The sequence below is a fragment of the Ovis aries genome, chromosome 17, assembly GCF_016772045.2.
Source record: "Ovis aries strain OAR_USU_Benz2616 breed Rambouillet chromosome 17, ARS-UI_Ramb_v3.0, whole genome shotgun sequence".
NCBI lineage: Eukaryota > Metazoa > Chordata > Mammalia > Artiodactyla > Bovidae > Ovis > Ovis aries.
This window is the reverse complement of record NC_056070.1, coordinates 32,827,896-32,844,532: the sequence shown is the minus strand read 5'-3', so window position 1 is coordinate 32,844,532 and position 16,637 is coordinate 32,827,896. Positions and strand designations below refer to the sequence as shown.

The 16,637-nt window shown below is 38.9% G+C and overlaps 1 long non-coding RNA gene across 1 annotated transcript in view; it reads right to left on the bottom strand.

The window, feature by feature from the left end:
• Positions 1-3,287: 3,287 nt before the first annotated feature.
• LOC105602796 (uncharacterized) overlaps positions 3,288-16,637 on the bottom strand; it is a 147,217-nt gene continuing 133,867 nt past the window's right edge. Inside the window, exon 6 of the long non-coding RNA XR_003585515.3 lies at positions 3,288-3,375. This is a non-coding gene — a long non-coding RNA (uncharacterized LOC105602796). The remainder of the gene's footprint in view (positions 3,376-16,637) is intronic.

Genomic DNA, 16,637 nt, shown 5'->3' with positions numbered 1-16,637 from the left:
CAAAGAGTCGGACACAACTGAGTGACTTCACTTTTCACTTTCATGCATTGGAGAAGGAAATGGCAACCTACTCCAGTGTTGTTGCCTGGAGAATCCCAGGAACGGCGGAGCCTGGTGGGCTGCCGTCTATGGGGTCACACTGAGTCGGACACGACTGAAGTGACTTAACCAGCAGGCAGCAGTAGTAAACTGGGGTGAAGTTGCTCGCTAATGTGTGACTCTTTGTGACCCCATGGACTGTTGCCTACCAGGTTCCTCCATCCATGGGATTTTCCAGGCAAGAGTACTGGAGTGGGGTGCCATTGCCTTCTCCAGAGCATCTTCCCGACCCAGGGATTGAACCTGGGTCTCCCGCATTGTAGGCAGACACTTCACCATCTGAGCCACCAGGGAAATAATAAACTGGGGTATGATAGAGGTAAAGAAGGAGATACAGACTGTATAATTTTTCAAGAATTTGGATCATATGATAAAAATGGAAAATTTCAGAATGATGGAGCTGGTTGGCTCTCACTAAATGCCAGTGATACAGTAAAGAAGAGAAAGCCAACTGCCAATTCAGATCCTAATGTTAGAGCCAGACTTTCTTTATGTCAGTCCCTCATTTCCTGTAGCTGGTGGGCTACAGGACTAAAAGCAAGGCTGAGGACCAGACTGTGAGTGAAGCAAAATTACAGCATTTATTTAGCTTCTCCCCTCCCACCCCCACCCCTGCCTAATCCTAGCAAGTCTTTGTTGCTAAAGTAAGGACTATGATACAGAAGTTCAGGGACTTTGACATTTAGATAGGAACATCTGTGTGAATATACTTAACAACCTTGAACTTCCAGATTCCGTGAATGCCCTGGGACTGTAGAAGAGGCTCGTTGCCCCTCAAGAAAACTACCCTTGCTTGAAGACCACGCAGAGATCTCACAGGAGGCAGAAGCTTCAAAAAATGATAACTGCCCTTTTTGAGACTTGACCCCATCTCCCCTTGCATATTCTAAGCAAATAATTAACAGCATGTTTCAGTATGGCCGAGGGGAAGTATTATTTCTTCTTCAGAAGAAAACTATTTATCACTAACAGAACTGCATTCAATGGCTAACTTCTATCTACTGCCAGGAAACATTAGGAAGCTTCCTGGGAACAGATCATAAGAACGATTGACTAGGATGCCTTGATAGAATACTGAGGAAGGCACCAAGGGGAAGAGTGAAAGGGTTTATTCCCAAAGACTTATGACATACCAGCAAATTCTACTCCCTAATAATGACCAGAAACACCTACTTTACTGTAACAGTAATAATGGTGAAGAGGATGCTACTGATATTAAGAAGCTCACTGTTTACTATTTTTGTTGTAAGTCAAGATTGAGAGTAGGGTAAACCTCTATGGTATTGAGTTCTCTAGGGTCAGTGAAGATAATACAATTATGGAATAGTACCAGTTATGTAGCAACACTTAACTGGTGAGAGCAAAGTAGACATTATCTGAGGGAACCCAACTTGCAGAAATCTATGGTAATAGTTAATACACCATCATGTTCCAAAAGGTGAGATAGAATAAAAAGTGACAAGCTTTTTTATTGACTGATACATCTGGAAAAGATCAAGAATCGGACAACTGAAGGTTAACATCAGTGGCCACGATGGAAAACCAGTTTCCATATGCAGCAGCCTAGTGACTCCTAGCTCATTGTTGAAAGTGGAGGCCAGTTCATCTTCCAAAAGAACCCAAAAAGCCATAACAATTATATTTAGTAGTTGTTTCCCCCAATATTCCCCAATGGAAACTTATTAGTCATTTATTAGAATATTTATGCACTGGGAAAACATAACTAAACTTATTAGGATATTTGAATATACAATCTAAGATGACAATGATACTTGAATACTCAAAACACTATGACCAACTATTAGAATGGGGACATATGGTAAATGGGGACATGGCCAAACCCTATCTCACAGTGTGTCTGTTGGTTCTCCAGGTCTGCCAAGGGCTTCCCCAGGATGTATACACTTCATAGCTGGCTTGATTCACACATCAGTTTCTTGTCTTCTAGAGTAAAAGTCATAATGGTAGGAATAGCTTAGACAAAGCTTTCACACTACTTTCTTTTCTCTGACCAATGTATAAATTGGAAATAATGCTATGTCCTGGGTAGAATAATAAAGATTAGTGCCACTCTTAATAACTTAAAGGACCTAAGGGTCACAGTTCCACTTAATATCTGTTTATTTTACTAGTCTAGTCCCTAAAAACAGTCACATAGATCACAACAATGACAGACTACCATAAATATTCAAGTGATAGTCCTAATCACAAGTATTCTATTGTATGTGGTGTGTTTACTAAAAGATTTTATGTAAATTTTGGGAATTGGTATCTGGCTACTGACATAACAATTATATTCTTTCAGTCCCTGTCATAAAGAATCAGAATCATTTATATTCACCTGGAATAAACGGCAGCATAGATTCAGTTTCATCACAGAATAATACTAACTCTCACCCTTGGTCACAAAGTCAGAAGGGACCTAGATCATCTGGACATTTCACATTATTTCCCACCGATCTACTATACTGAGGGCACCATGTTCATCTGACCTAGGAAAGGTAAGTGGCAAGTGTACTGGCTGCCCTAGTAAAACCGTGTATATCTTAGAACATTAATATAAATCATAAAAAGGTCCAGAATATGTCACGCAAGTATACTTGATAAGTGTCCAGACATTAGAGGTATGTCAATACCTCCTCCACGATGAAGGACAAGCAAAGGCACTGTGCCCCCCTTATCACTAAGAAAAAGGCACAGCGCTTGGGAGGCTTCTTCATATTTTAAAGACAGCATATATCACATTTGAAAATACAGCTTCATTCCCAAGTATTAGATAATTTGGAAAGTTGTTAATTTAAAGTTATTTGGCACATTAAAATGCTGTGCTAAAATATTTGGCCAAATCGAAATAAAAGGGTCCTAACAAAGATCCAGACAAAGGGAGCATGGTGAGGTGTCAGGGCAAGGACACACCAACTACAGGAAAGAAGTATTCACCGTTTTAAAAGCAGGTCCTGACTTGCTCTTGGCCCTACCTCATGCTGGGCAACTGAGCATGAGGTATTAAGTGACTTTGTAACCAGAGCTGCCCATCCTGAGCCAGATATTACAAAACCACCAAGTTACAGAGGTGCAAATGCAACTTCATCACACAATTGAAATACAGGTGCAAAGCAACTCATCACAAAACTGAAATTGACTATTATGAGTCAGACCCAATTAGATTAGAGAATACAAGTAACTTACAACGCAGGTGGCCATATCATCTATTTCTGTCTTATGGATGCCTCTCCCACAGCTTCTACCTATGGTCCCTTAGGCTCCCCGTGCCAGCTATTGGAAAAGAGAAAAACGAAGGTTTAATTCACAAGCTTACGATGCACTGCTGCTACATGAGAATCCCAATAAAATGTGTTTCTGAAATTCATTAGGAGAGAAATATGTCTCAGTGGGTTGAGCTTCAGAATTTGTGCAGAGGTAGAGCTGACCTCAGATAAAAACGTTCACTAAATCCTGAGCAGTAGCAAATGGCTTAGCTGGTTGGCCAGGGACCTGAAATAACATTTAAATATGAAACAAGCTGTTCTTGGAGGAAAATATGTGGATGTACCTACAGGATTAGGCACAGATGATGAACCTCTGTGTCCCTCACCAATATTCACTAAAGAGGATCCACCACACAGGAGGCATTTTAGGGCAAAATAGAGAAGATGAATTATCTAGTAGAGATCACAGTATTACTAAGTGTAGCATACTGAAGAGAAAGGTATGGCGACATCTGATTGGCCAGTAGACCACAGGCAAAGAAGTTCTTATGCCAGAATAGGGAACTGACCCTGCTTGTTAGGAGGAGGCAAAATTACTACTGTATAATGTGGAAAAGAGAGTCACAAGGACAACATTTTATGCTCCTATGCCTAGTAATAATTGGAGCTGGGCACCTGTACCGACTTCAGCCTAACAAGGACATGAAAGCAAAGGCCTCTGACTCCTCAGGTAAGAGGTCTGCATTACAACATCAGTCAAGCATACTAGAACATACGTGCTAGGTGAGAATACAAGTAATCTGAAATGAGTGGTAAAGGAAGAAGACATCAGTTGCAGTAATGAAAACTATAGTTTGTCCAGCTAACTCTCTTTTTATTATATGTCCCCCTCCCCAGAAGCTGTGAGTGGCAACTGTATTAAAGAAGCTGTATTTAACTGTATTAACGAGTGGATTTAATGTGAAGTATGAATGAATGTGAACAGTACAAAATGCAGATTGCAGCATCCCCTACATATTTCATCTCTCTTGAAACTTTTTGTGTGTTCTGGTAGGCTTCTGAGTGCCAATATCTGAAGGTATGTGCCTGAGGGCCATTTTCCTTTAAAAACCAAAAAGCTATGGTGCCTCTGATTGCAACGCAGCCATCTGAAAATGCCAAGGAACTAGCAGCCCTGGATCGGTGCCTCTCAGTCAGTGCTCAGTTACCGAACTTCTTCCCTTCTCAGGAAAAAGAAATCAGAGGACTAGGATTTGGACCATTTTCTCAAGTTTCCCCCAATCGTGATATACTTAACAGTTCTCCACTTAATAATTTACCCTATCCTGTGTCGCTAACCCCATTTTTTAAAACCAGAGTTCTCTGTCCTTACCAAATAAACTGCTTGCACTTGAATCCTTGATTCTGAGCTGACTTTTGGGAAAATCCTCAGTAGTACACTAGATATGGAGATGAACGAATAGAAGATGGTATTCATGCCTGGAGAAACTTACACTGTGGAATTCAATACTAAGACATAAAAATGCATATAATATGGCAAGAATTATAATAGAATTAAGAACAAGATGCTGGGAGAGAAATAAAATACCTAACTTCCTACAAAAACTTGGATGAATCAGGACCAACACGGTGGAGAAGTTGACATCCCACAAGAGTCCTAAAGAAATGAGTAGTAGGTAAGAAAGTATCCAGCCCAATGAAAAATTCATTTTAGGATAGAAGCAAACAAAACCACATACTGATTATTCATAATAATTATTCAGTGCTGCTGCTGCTGCTGCTAAGTCGCTTCAGTCGTGTCCGACTCTGTGCAACCCCATAAACGGAGGCCCACAGTCTCTGGGATTCTCCAGGCAAGAACACTGGAGTGGGCTGCCATTTCCTTCTCCAGTGCCTGAAAGCGAAAAGCGAAAATGAAGTCGCTCAGTCGTGCCCGACTCTTAGCGACCCCATGGACTGCAGCCCACCAGGCTCCTCTGTCCATGGGACTTTCCAGGCAAGAGTACTGGAGTGAGGTCCATTGCCTTCTCCGAATTACTCAGTACTTTTTGCCTTTTCATACCGTTCATGGGGTTCTCAAGGCATGAATGCTGAAGTGGTTTGACGTTCTCTTCTCTAGTGGATCACGTTTTGTCACAACTCTCCACCATCAGGAAGAGACCTGCTGCTGGAAAACATCGAAGGCAGGAGGAAAAGGGGACAACAGAGAACAAGGTGGTTGGTTTGCATCATGGACTCTATGGACAGGAGTTTGACAAGCTCTGGGAGATGGCAAAGGACAGGGAAGCCTGACGTGCTGCAGTCCATGGAGTCGCAAAGAGTTGGACATGACTGAGCGATTGAACAACAGAAAATTCAGTCTTGTAAGATAACCCAACTCAAACTTGAGAGTCTCCAGTGTAGTCATTTCCTGCAGAAAGTTTGCTCTTGTGGAAAATGTAAAAAGCAAAACTTCTGCTCCCTTAGATAGCTGATTAGGCAAAGATCCCTTTGCATTTGTTCTTCTTGAGCCAGTGCAATTGCCGCTCAAACAGAAGTTAGTTTCCTTCTGCAACTTCTGAAGAGAGGTTAATGGGTTTCTTTTGCATGCTTTTTATGAGCAGGGTGCTGGGAAATGAAATTTTCCAATTCCACAGTTCATCACCCTCATACCTGATTGCAGAAATTAGTGATTAGAAATGGGAAGATAAAATGAAAGAAATGTAATTTCCTTCCATTTTTGAAACTGCTTTGAGATGGGAAACATTTTGCTATTTCACAATATAATGTCTTCTCATATAATATGCTGTCAGCAGTAATGAGTTGAGTAAAAGTAATATTTCTCTCTCATATAAAAAAGTGATGTGAAATATTCACCGGGTAAAAATTACCCTCAAAACAAACTATATATTTCAGTATTCTTGAAGATTAATGTACCAGATATCTAAAATTTTTTTTTCCTTCCTTTCTAGACTTATAAAAAAGGTATAGTTTTCTCTAGGGATTTGTGACTCACAACTAGTTATTTTTTTCCTAGTATGTAGGGGACTACATGACACTACTTATAGAAGGATTTGTTCTTACACAAATGGTCTGGCTGGTCTGGTACAAAATGATTGTGTATGTTTCAATGGCTATTTTTAGGTGAATAAAAGAATGATCCAATTAAGATTATTAAATAGTACACTAGCCACATGCAAATCAAGATTCTGTAAATAAAGATAATGAGGGAAAGTTATTTATGCCTTACTTTCTATTATAAAAGAAGCAATTCTGAAAGACAAAAATAATCATGGTTTCTCTCATATTGAATAGTTCCAGGGAGCCTATAAAGTCACTGGGAAAAGTTATTTGTATATGAAGGCCCAGGGACTGCCTAGCTCTGACAAGAATAATGTTCTTTTCTACTTTTGAGCTATGAGACTTCTAGTACTGAATTCTTATGGTCTAGCAATATATTAAATATTTATGAAAAATGAAGTCTTCAGGAATTGGATCTGTGCATAATTGAGCTTTAGATGTTTATAGGTTTCTTCAAAACACTTTCTGAAGCATTTGTCATTTATATATTTTGTGATCTTTTCCATAAAATACTTTCTGCATGTGACAAGTTGAAAGAATGAATGTGAAGAACATATAAGTAAAAATATATTTACAGAGATAAGACAGATATTCAACTAAGAAAAAAATTAGAGGTTAGGTGAGTATATGTAGCGAATATATAGTTCTTGATATATCCAAAAAAATTCTCAAAGCAAAAAATGCTCGGTAAGTCATATACATTCAATGTATCTAAATATATGTTGGTTTTAAGCAAAAAGAACCATGAGAAAATAATCACTCATCGAATGAAAGTTCAAAGTACACAGTAGCCAAAGAGGAATATAAAAACAAAATTTTAGGCAGTTCAATTTCAGTATCATAAAACATTTAACACAAAACCCATATTATATTGCTAAGATTAATTTTTTTCAGTAGGTAGGATTAAATAATGTTAATAACAATAAATAATGCTAACAAAAATAATTTTCAGTTGCACACAATCTGTGATTTTTACATGTACTTCACGGAACCTGCTGCCTTAGCATCATGGCACTCTAAACATGAGGTGGACATAACTGAGAGATGGCAGAGTCCCAGCAGGCTTTGGAATGTCACTGCCACAGTGAGGCGGCTGAGACCTGGCATCTCCTATCACTGACCATGTCTTGCCTATAGTGCGGTATATTAATGTATTTCATGTAATAGAAAATGAAGGATACCAGTGTGAACACTGGTACATATATGGAACACATAGACACATATAGAAACAGTTGTTCTACAAGAATATGATATGCCACCAATAGTAACGGGACACAGGACCCTAATCTCTAAAAGAGGCTTACATTCTAAGAGAGCAAGAACTGTGTATCTCAGTGAAAGGCACAGTGTCATGGTTAGTGGTCAATAAATGCTAATGAAACAGTAAAAAGAAGTAACAGTAGTCATGTGACCATTAGTCCACGAACACGATTCCTTTCTAAAGTATTTTGTTTATTTCTAAATAAGCCTAGGTACTGTCTTTCAGAGCAAGAATGAAAGTAAATATGATGTATGTTGCTGTTCAGTTGCCAAGTCATGTCTAACTCTTTGCAACCCCACAGACTGCAGCACACCAGGCTCCCCTGTCCCTCACCATCTCCCAGAGTTTGCCCAAATTAATGTCCAATGAATTGACGATGCCATCCAACCATCTCATCCTCTATCGCCTCTATCCCCTTCATGGGTCACTGCCTTGCCATGGTGAGGGGGTTTCTATAACTCAATGAAGCTATGAGCCATGTTGTGTGGGGTCACCCAAGATGGATGGGTCATAGTGGAGAATTCTGGCAAATTGTGATCCTCTGGAAGAGAGACTGGCAAACCAATCCGGTGTACTAGCTATAAGAATCCCATGAACTGTAATAAAATGAAAAAAAAAAAGTGGTGTATAACACACATGAATAGATAGAATGACAGAATGGAATGATTTGCTCAACAGTTATCAAAAGAGTCTATATTTGTGTTTATGAAATGGTTTCTTTATGACTTATGAGCATTGTATAGAGTTATGATTTCTAAGCTCAGACTACCACTTTCAAAGTTGGCAGCCTTACCAATGACTACTGTGTGACTGGACAAATCTATTAACTTCTACATGCCTTAATTTCCTTACCTGTAAAATAGGGACAAAGACAATAGCTATGCATAAGTAAGTTGTGAGAATTCAATGTAACTCATGTAAGTGCTTAGAAAACTGCTTGGCACATCACTAGTGCTATATTCATGTAAGCTGTATATGTGTGCTCAGTTGCTCAATCATGTCCAGATTTTTGTGACTCCATACATTGTAGCCCACCAGCCTCCTCTGCCCATGGGATTTCCCAGGCAAGAATACTAGAGCAGGTTGCCATTTCCTATACCAGGGGATCTTTCCAACCCAGGGATCAAATCTGCATCTCTTGTGTGTCCTACATTGGCAGACAGATTCTTTACCATTGAATTACCTGGGAAGCCCCATGTTAGCTATTATTACTTAGTAAATCACAGGAAATGGAAATATCATTATACATTTATGTTGTCTTGCCAGAACAACTATAGTGTTCTCCCCATCTCCAATCTTTCCCCTTCTATATATATCATCCTATATACACTCCATTCAGGAAAATATTTTTAAATCATGGTCTTGTTCATATTAGCCCCACAAACTGAAAATGTCTACTGCCCCCAAATATGTATATAATTCTTAGGCTGGCATTTAAGACCTCTCCTAATTTCACAATCTTAATTTCACCTGCTCCCTTTCATTCATCTCTCATATAAATTAGGTTGAATTACCCATTTTCTGAAATGACCCTGAACTTCTCTTTCAAAGACTGGCTGTCCTGGCCTTTCTTTTTGCTTATAATGTTGATATTTCATCTTCCCATGAATATTTAATCAAGTCCTATAGTTTAAATTAGCATATTATACTGATAGATAAGGGTATTAAAAGGATATGTACAGGAGTGTGAATAGACTCTTCAATGTTATGAGAACTACTCATTCTTTAATTTTGTGCATCAGAGAAGGACTAGAGCATATAGTATGCATTTTTAAAACTAATATTTCTTGGCTTACTCATTAAGACATCTCCTCTCTTCCTGGACTTATGAATGAGAAATTCTATTTTATCACCCTGGAAACATTATGCCATTGCTATACTTTGTTTACAATACCTGCAATGTGACATCTTACACTAAACAGTCTTGCTGAGGGATAGCTTGTCTTTGATAACCACCCAAGACCAGAATGCAAGATTCATTTTGGGTAGTGGTTCATTCAGTCTTAACTCAGTTTTGTTAATCATAATTAGCTGTGTGATCATGGGAGGCTAATTTTGATAAAATGCTTCCTGTGTTGTGCTTATGTGCTCAGACATTTCCAACCTCCTGGGCTGTAGCCTGCCAGACTCCTTTGTCCATGGGACTTTCCAGACAAGAATACTGTAGTGCGTTGCCATTTTCTTTTCTGGGGATATCCCCGACTCAGGGATCAAACCCATGTCTCCTGTATTCCAGGTGGATTCTTTACCCACTGGGCCACTTCATAACATTATGGAGCCATCCTATGTGCTAAAAATTGTGAGAAAGGAGGAAGATACAAGTGAATTCTATCAGAATGAGATAAAAGAAATGGATTTTTAATCAGATTATGCGTGAGGAGTAGAGTTTTAATTAGAAGCTACAGATTTGGGTTCTGGTTTGTAGTATTAGGTGGTTAACTGACATTTTACTTTATAACTTATTTGTTAAGTGGGGATTCGGGTGCCTGGGTAGCCTATTAATAAAGTTATTGTGAGGAGCAAATGAGGCCTTACACTTCTAAAGACTTTGAAATTTTGTGCTGCATGAATGGAAGAGATTATCACTGAAGGAATAAACTGGGATAATTTCTAATCATTTTTGTATAGTTTAATACAATGAAATTGTGACTTTGGTTAAAACCTTATGTGCAGTAGTCTTAATGCTTATTCACCTAATAATTACAATATGAATATAGATAATCCATGATTGATTTGCTATCTTCTGCCCCCCGCCACGACCACTGACCTGGGTTTATTATAAATATGGAAGAAGTCCTTGCCTTGGAGGTGGGAGGACCACTGGTGAGGTAGGAGGTATGAACACATGGCCCCCAAACCTGTTTCTAGGGTTCAAAAGTAGGTTGGTACCAAGGAAATACATACTGGTTTTCTACTGATGCTGTAACAAATTACCACAAACCATGTGGTTCAAAGAAACTCAAATTTATTCTCTTCCTGTTCCTGAAATATGTCTCATGGGGCTGAAGTCACAGTGTTGGCAGGGTGTCCTGCTGAAGGCTGTAGAGAAGAATCCATTTCCTTACCTTTTCCAGCTCCTAGAAGCAGCCTGCTCACTTAACATCATATCACCAGCATCACATCACCTCTTTGCCTCCAGCTTCTGTTACGGCTTCACCATCACCTTGGACCACCTCGCCTCCCGTTATAAGGACACTTGTGATTACGTTGGGCTCACGTGGATAATTCAGACTACTCACGCAAGACCCTTAATCACACCTGTAACACCCCTTTCTTATATAGGGTAAGAATCACAGGTTCCAGAAATTAGGATGTGGCTAGCTTTGAGGGGAAAGAGTGGGGCCTTTTCAGCCTGTACCACAGAAGGGGAGCATGCCACCCTCAGATGGCTTATGTATTACTGACAACTACCACCCCACTAAATTACTTAATTTTATTGCTTCCAGACACTCACTGCTAATTAAAACGGGGGGGGGGGGTGCGGAATATGAATTGAAGATAGAAATTGCTTTTCTAATTTCCATGCTTTTCTCCTATGTTTTGCAACTAGAGAATTTCTAATTAAAGCAAACTTAAGTATGATGACCAGACCTTCCTTATCAGAATATTCTGATTGACTTTGTTATAAGCTCAGTCTTTACTTTGAGTGAAACTGCTTTTGATGATCTTACCATCTTCTGTCCTAATAGCCACTTGGATGAAATTAGTTTGAATCAGAGCATCATTGATTGAAACCTTTCAGCTGGGAACACTGAAATGGGATCAAGTGATAGCAGTAAGTCTCTATTACAATGTTGCCTAGCAACATAGTTGCAGGTTTCCATTATAAGAAATGATACTATTATATAAAGGCATCTTAGAAAAGATATGAATGACAGGAAGTTCTAAGCTTACAAAGAGGCTATCATTTCAGACTTAGGAGAACAAAGTCATTGAGCCATCCAGTGAAGGCCAGAGGATTAAAAGGATAAATTATGAGTTAAGGCTTTTAAAATTCTAAAGTTGGTGTCTCATTTCCTATGACTTGTGTTCCATTGCTTTTCAGCTCTGTAGAGCCTTGAAAAGGCAAAAAAAACAAAATAATTAAAAAATATAAGAGCAAACACACAAGTATCATGACATGCTATTACCAAAAGCTGCAGTAATACTGAAGTCTTTTGTAAACATTTTGACATTTTATTAGTGTGAACTTCATAACAGTACCATTTTTTGCATCAGTAAATATAATTAAGTACTACTAAATGGTCACTTTAAATTGGTTGAAATGGAGACAATAATAGGGGCTCTTTGGTCTAAGACAGACTCTAAGATCTAAAATTACAACATCTAATGGCTTAATACTCAACATTCCAAAAGCTAAGATTGTGGCCTCCGGTCCCATCACTTCATGGCAAATAGATGGGGAAACAGTGGAAACAGTGAGAGACTTTATTTTGGGGGGCTCCAAAATCACTGTACATGGTGACTGCAGCCATGAAATTAAGAGAAGCTTGCTCCTTGGAAGGAAATTTATGACCAACCTAGGCAGCACATTAAAAAAACAGAGACATAATTTTGCCAACAAAGGTCAGTCTAGTCAAGGCTATGTTTTTTCCAGTAGTCATGTATGAATATGAGAGTTGGACTATAAAGAAAGCTGAGCACCGAAGAATTGATGCTTTTGAACCGTGGTGTTGAAGACTCTTGAGAGTCCCTTGGACAACAGGGAGATCCAACCAGTCCATCCTAAAGGAAATCAGTCCTGAATATTCATTGGAATGTCCGATGCTGAAGCTCCAATACTTTGACCACCTGTTGCGAAGAACTGATTCTTTGGAAAAGACCCTGATGCTGGGAAGATTGAAGGCAGGAGGAGAAGGGGATGATGGAGGATCAGATGGTTGGATGGCATCATTGACTTGATGGACATGAGTTTGAGTAAGCTCTGGGAGTTGGTGATGGACAGGGAGGCCTGGCGAGCAACAGTCAATGGGGTCACAAAGAGTCAGACATGACTGAGTGACTGAACTGACTGAATGTCTGAATATTTGAGAATGTGAAAGTATTATTATGGGAAAAATTATATTTTAGAAAGATGTTATCATAAAAGTAACAAATATAACTGAAAGCTGATAAATATTAAAAATATAAAAGGAGCAAATAAAATTCCTATAACTCCTCCAACCAGATAAAGCCTTTGTTAATATTCGATTGTGAGAGTTTTGTTCTTTCTTCTTAACAACTTATGTGCTTATCACTCAATATTATAGAAACAATCTAATAAAGCAAACAAAATAGTATTTATTACTTTTGTTGTTGGAAAATCTTAAAGCAAACATGACAAAGACAAATCTAAATTTTCCACAATTATTTTTATTTGTTTTTATTTGCATTTGTCTCTTTCAGGGCCTTGAAAACATTAACTCAAACACTGGGGTTTATGTCTCTTTCAAAATCTGCAGAAGTACTATTAAGATGATGAATATTTTATAGCCCTTTAGAGTTCACAAAGCACTCCAAAAATTTATTTCTCATACATAATCTCAATGGCATCTATGACATTTAAATGTTATCTACACAGTCCTTACCAAGGCCAAGCCTAACATAAGGTCTTACAGCTTTTGTGTTGTGATAGCTCTTTACCAAGAAAATAGAGTAGCTTCTAATAAGGCTGACTGGCTATGATTCCAACAGTCTGATCTTATTTGCTTTAATATGTGAATCACATATGGAATTTCAGCTTAATATCATGCAATGGCACCTGTTTCTAATTTTATACCACTGGCTTGTGGCTCAGGGTTATTGTAATTTTCATCCCTCCAAGGTTGTTGGAAGATGTATGTTTTAGAGGACATTCTTAGATTCAAAGGTGGTTCAGTTTCTTCTTACTAAAGTGAAAAACTGGTGGCAGTCTTTTATTAGTCTAGGGAAACTAAGACAAAGACCTCAAAAGGACACTATTTCCAGCTACTCTACTGTGGAGACTAGCAGCTCTGTCTCGTGGATCACACTGGAAGATCTCTATGGGTTGTCTAAGCACACCTGACAAACCCATTAGCTCATGAGTCTGGAGCACCATACTTTCTCCAGGCGCTGGGCAGCTGGCTTTTATTTCCCAACATTCTCCTAGAGTGTTGGCACCAAAATTCAGTCTTCTTGGTCTTTGTCCCTCCAACATTTACCATCTCCCTCACAAATCCATTCTTGGCTGTGCACAAAAGGGAAATTCACAGGAGACTGGAATCCCTCTACTACAGAGTGCCCAAGAGAACTCCTTTGGGTCCTGCCAAGCGTGCTTCTCTGCAGGATGGTGGGTTACCAGGGGCCGCTCACTGCTGTACCATCTGTCTGTGATTTCCAAATTGGGGAACTGATACCCCAAGCCTCTATAAGCACTTCTATCAATGCAAGGCCTTGCATGGGATTGGAGCCAAGAAAAAAATAAAGTTTGAATGAATTATAGTGCATGAAGAGAAGGCAAGGCCAGAATAGGAAAATAGAAGAAACAGACACTAGAGACACTATTCTAAACTGCCATGTTTTTCAGCATTAAATAAATAGAGGCATGGAAATCTTCAATTTTTTTCCTTGTCTTTGGAAGACATTTTAAAATAATATTTTTTACCATTTAATGGGTGCTGGCTAAGCAGAAACTATGTGTGTTAAGAACATATATTGTCATCAACCATTATCATAGTCCCTTTTGGTAGACATTGCTATACATATCGTCATTTTACAGAAAACTGGGGCTATAGAGTTTAATAACATAACAGCTTAACATAATGGCTGAGTCAGGCTTGAAACTCATATCTGGCTCCCAAGTCCCAGAAAATTTGAGTCCATCACTCTGACTTTCCCTGTTTCTGTTTATGGGGGGGTGAGGGGGATAAGTATTTCAACACTGAAGCTGCTCATAGGAAATTGAGAAATTTATTTTCAGTGATATTATTTATATAGGAAATCTATGCAAATTTAAAAGAATGACTAATATATCAGAGCATATCTGATTAGAAGGGACATATTTACTTTTTTTTCCCACTAGTATTTGTTTTCTGTTCCTTGATCCAGTCCAGGATATTACATTTCACTAAGTTTCTTGACTTAAAAAGTTTTTATTTATTTATGGCTGTGCTGAGCCTTTGCTGCTGCACGGGCTTTTCTCTAGCTGTGGGGCGCAGGGGCTCCCCTCTAATTGCAGGGCAGGCTTCTCATTGCAGTGGCTTCTCTTGTGGAGCACAGGCGCCAGGATGCACAGGCTTCAGTAGCTGGAGCTCCTGGGCTCTAGAGGACAGGCTCAATATCTATAGCACACGAGCTTAGTTGCCCTGCGGCATGTGGGATCTTCCCGAATCAGGGATTGAAGCCATGCCTTCTGCACTGGCAGGCAGATTCTGCACCACTGAGCCACCAAGGAAGCCTGAGATATATTTACTTTTAAGCACTATCTTAGCTGGCTGAGGCTTCCTAGGTGGCTCGGTGGTAAAGAATCCACCTGCCAATGCAGGAAACACAGGAGATGTGGTTTCAATTTCTGGGTTGGGAAGATCCCCTGGAGGTGGAAATGGCAACCCATTCCAGCTTCTTGCCTAGAAAATTCCATGGACAGAGGAGCCTTGTGGGCTACAGTCCATGGGGTCACAAAGAGTAGGACAGGACTGAGCAATTGAGCACAAACAACGGGGCTAATAGGGTTGCTTGAGGTGGTTCTACAAGCGGTTAGCTAGTTGAGGGAGCTACATATGGAAATACTTATAACCACAGCAGAGAATTCCAGCTTATACATACATCTCATAAACTATAGGTTGCCATTTTAAAATATGGATCATCTTATTCGACCAGGCTCCTCTGTCCATGGAATTCTCCATGGACAGAATACTGAGGTGGGTTGCCATTCCCTTCTCCAGGGAACCTTCCCAACCCAGGGACTGAACCTGGGTCTCCTGCATTGCAGGAAGATTCTTTACCAAATGAGCCAGCAAGGAAGCCCATAAACTATAGACTGCCATTTTAAAATATGGATCATCTTATGAAATCACTAGGAAATTGCTACTAATTCAGTGTAAAGTGCTCTTTAGTACCAAATCATTATGGCAAGTAAGTTTATTTTCACTATTATGTCAAAATGCAGCATTAGGAAAATTAAAAATAAAAGCTAATCCTCAAAAAAAATGGACCTTTTTACAATTAATTTTGCATTTGTTAGTGGAAAAAACTGTAGAGTACAAACCTACAATGTACTAATTTTTTAAAAAATTGTTTCTACTGAAATACTGTTGAGCAGTGGTCAAACTTCCTCATCTTTTCTGACTTGAGGTAAAAAGAATTAGGTCTAGAGGTTGCCACAAATCCTCAAATGAGGTACCTTGGTTTAGAAATAATCTCTTTTTTCATTTAGCATCATTCCTTTGAATTATCTCCTCACCCGATAGCCTTGGAGTTTATTATATTGATATAACAAATGTGAAAATTATATTGATATTACTTATTATATGGATAGCCCATATTATATGTGGAAATACAGATATTTCTGCTTAATACTAGGTTTTTGATAAACAGTTTAAAATCATCACAGTAACAATATGTCTTTTACTATATGGTCTTATTTCTTTCTCTGGCCATATTTTTTTTCTTTTTTTCAAAATTCTTTCATCGTTTCCTTTGTTTTTGAGAAGGAAAGGTTATTCAAGAAGATGCAGAGCAACTTCATAATTGAAACTCATTCACCTCTAATCATGCCAAGTGATTGTTGTCTCTAGAACTGGACAGAATTACAATGTTGTACAGTATTTACTGCTTTAGAGGCATTATGGACTCTGAGGGGACTTAAAATGAAGAAGTAAGCTTAAGACAAATTATTGAAAAAAAAAAAAAAGACAAATTATTGTTGCCACCAAAATACATACACTACCCATGAAGACAAGGAGGCACCAAGATTTACATGTGTAGGATGCTATGTCTCCCAAAACATTCTTCATGTATTTTCTGGTTTTATGATTTGTGCCAGTTCACATACGGAAACAAATATAATG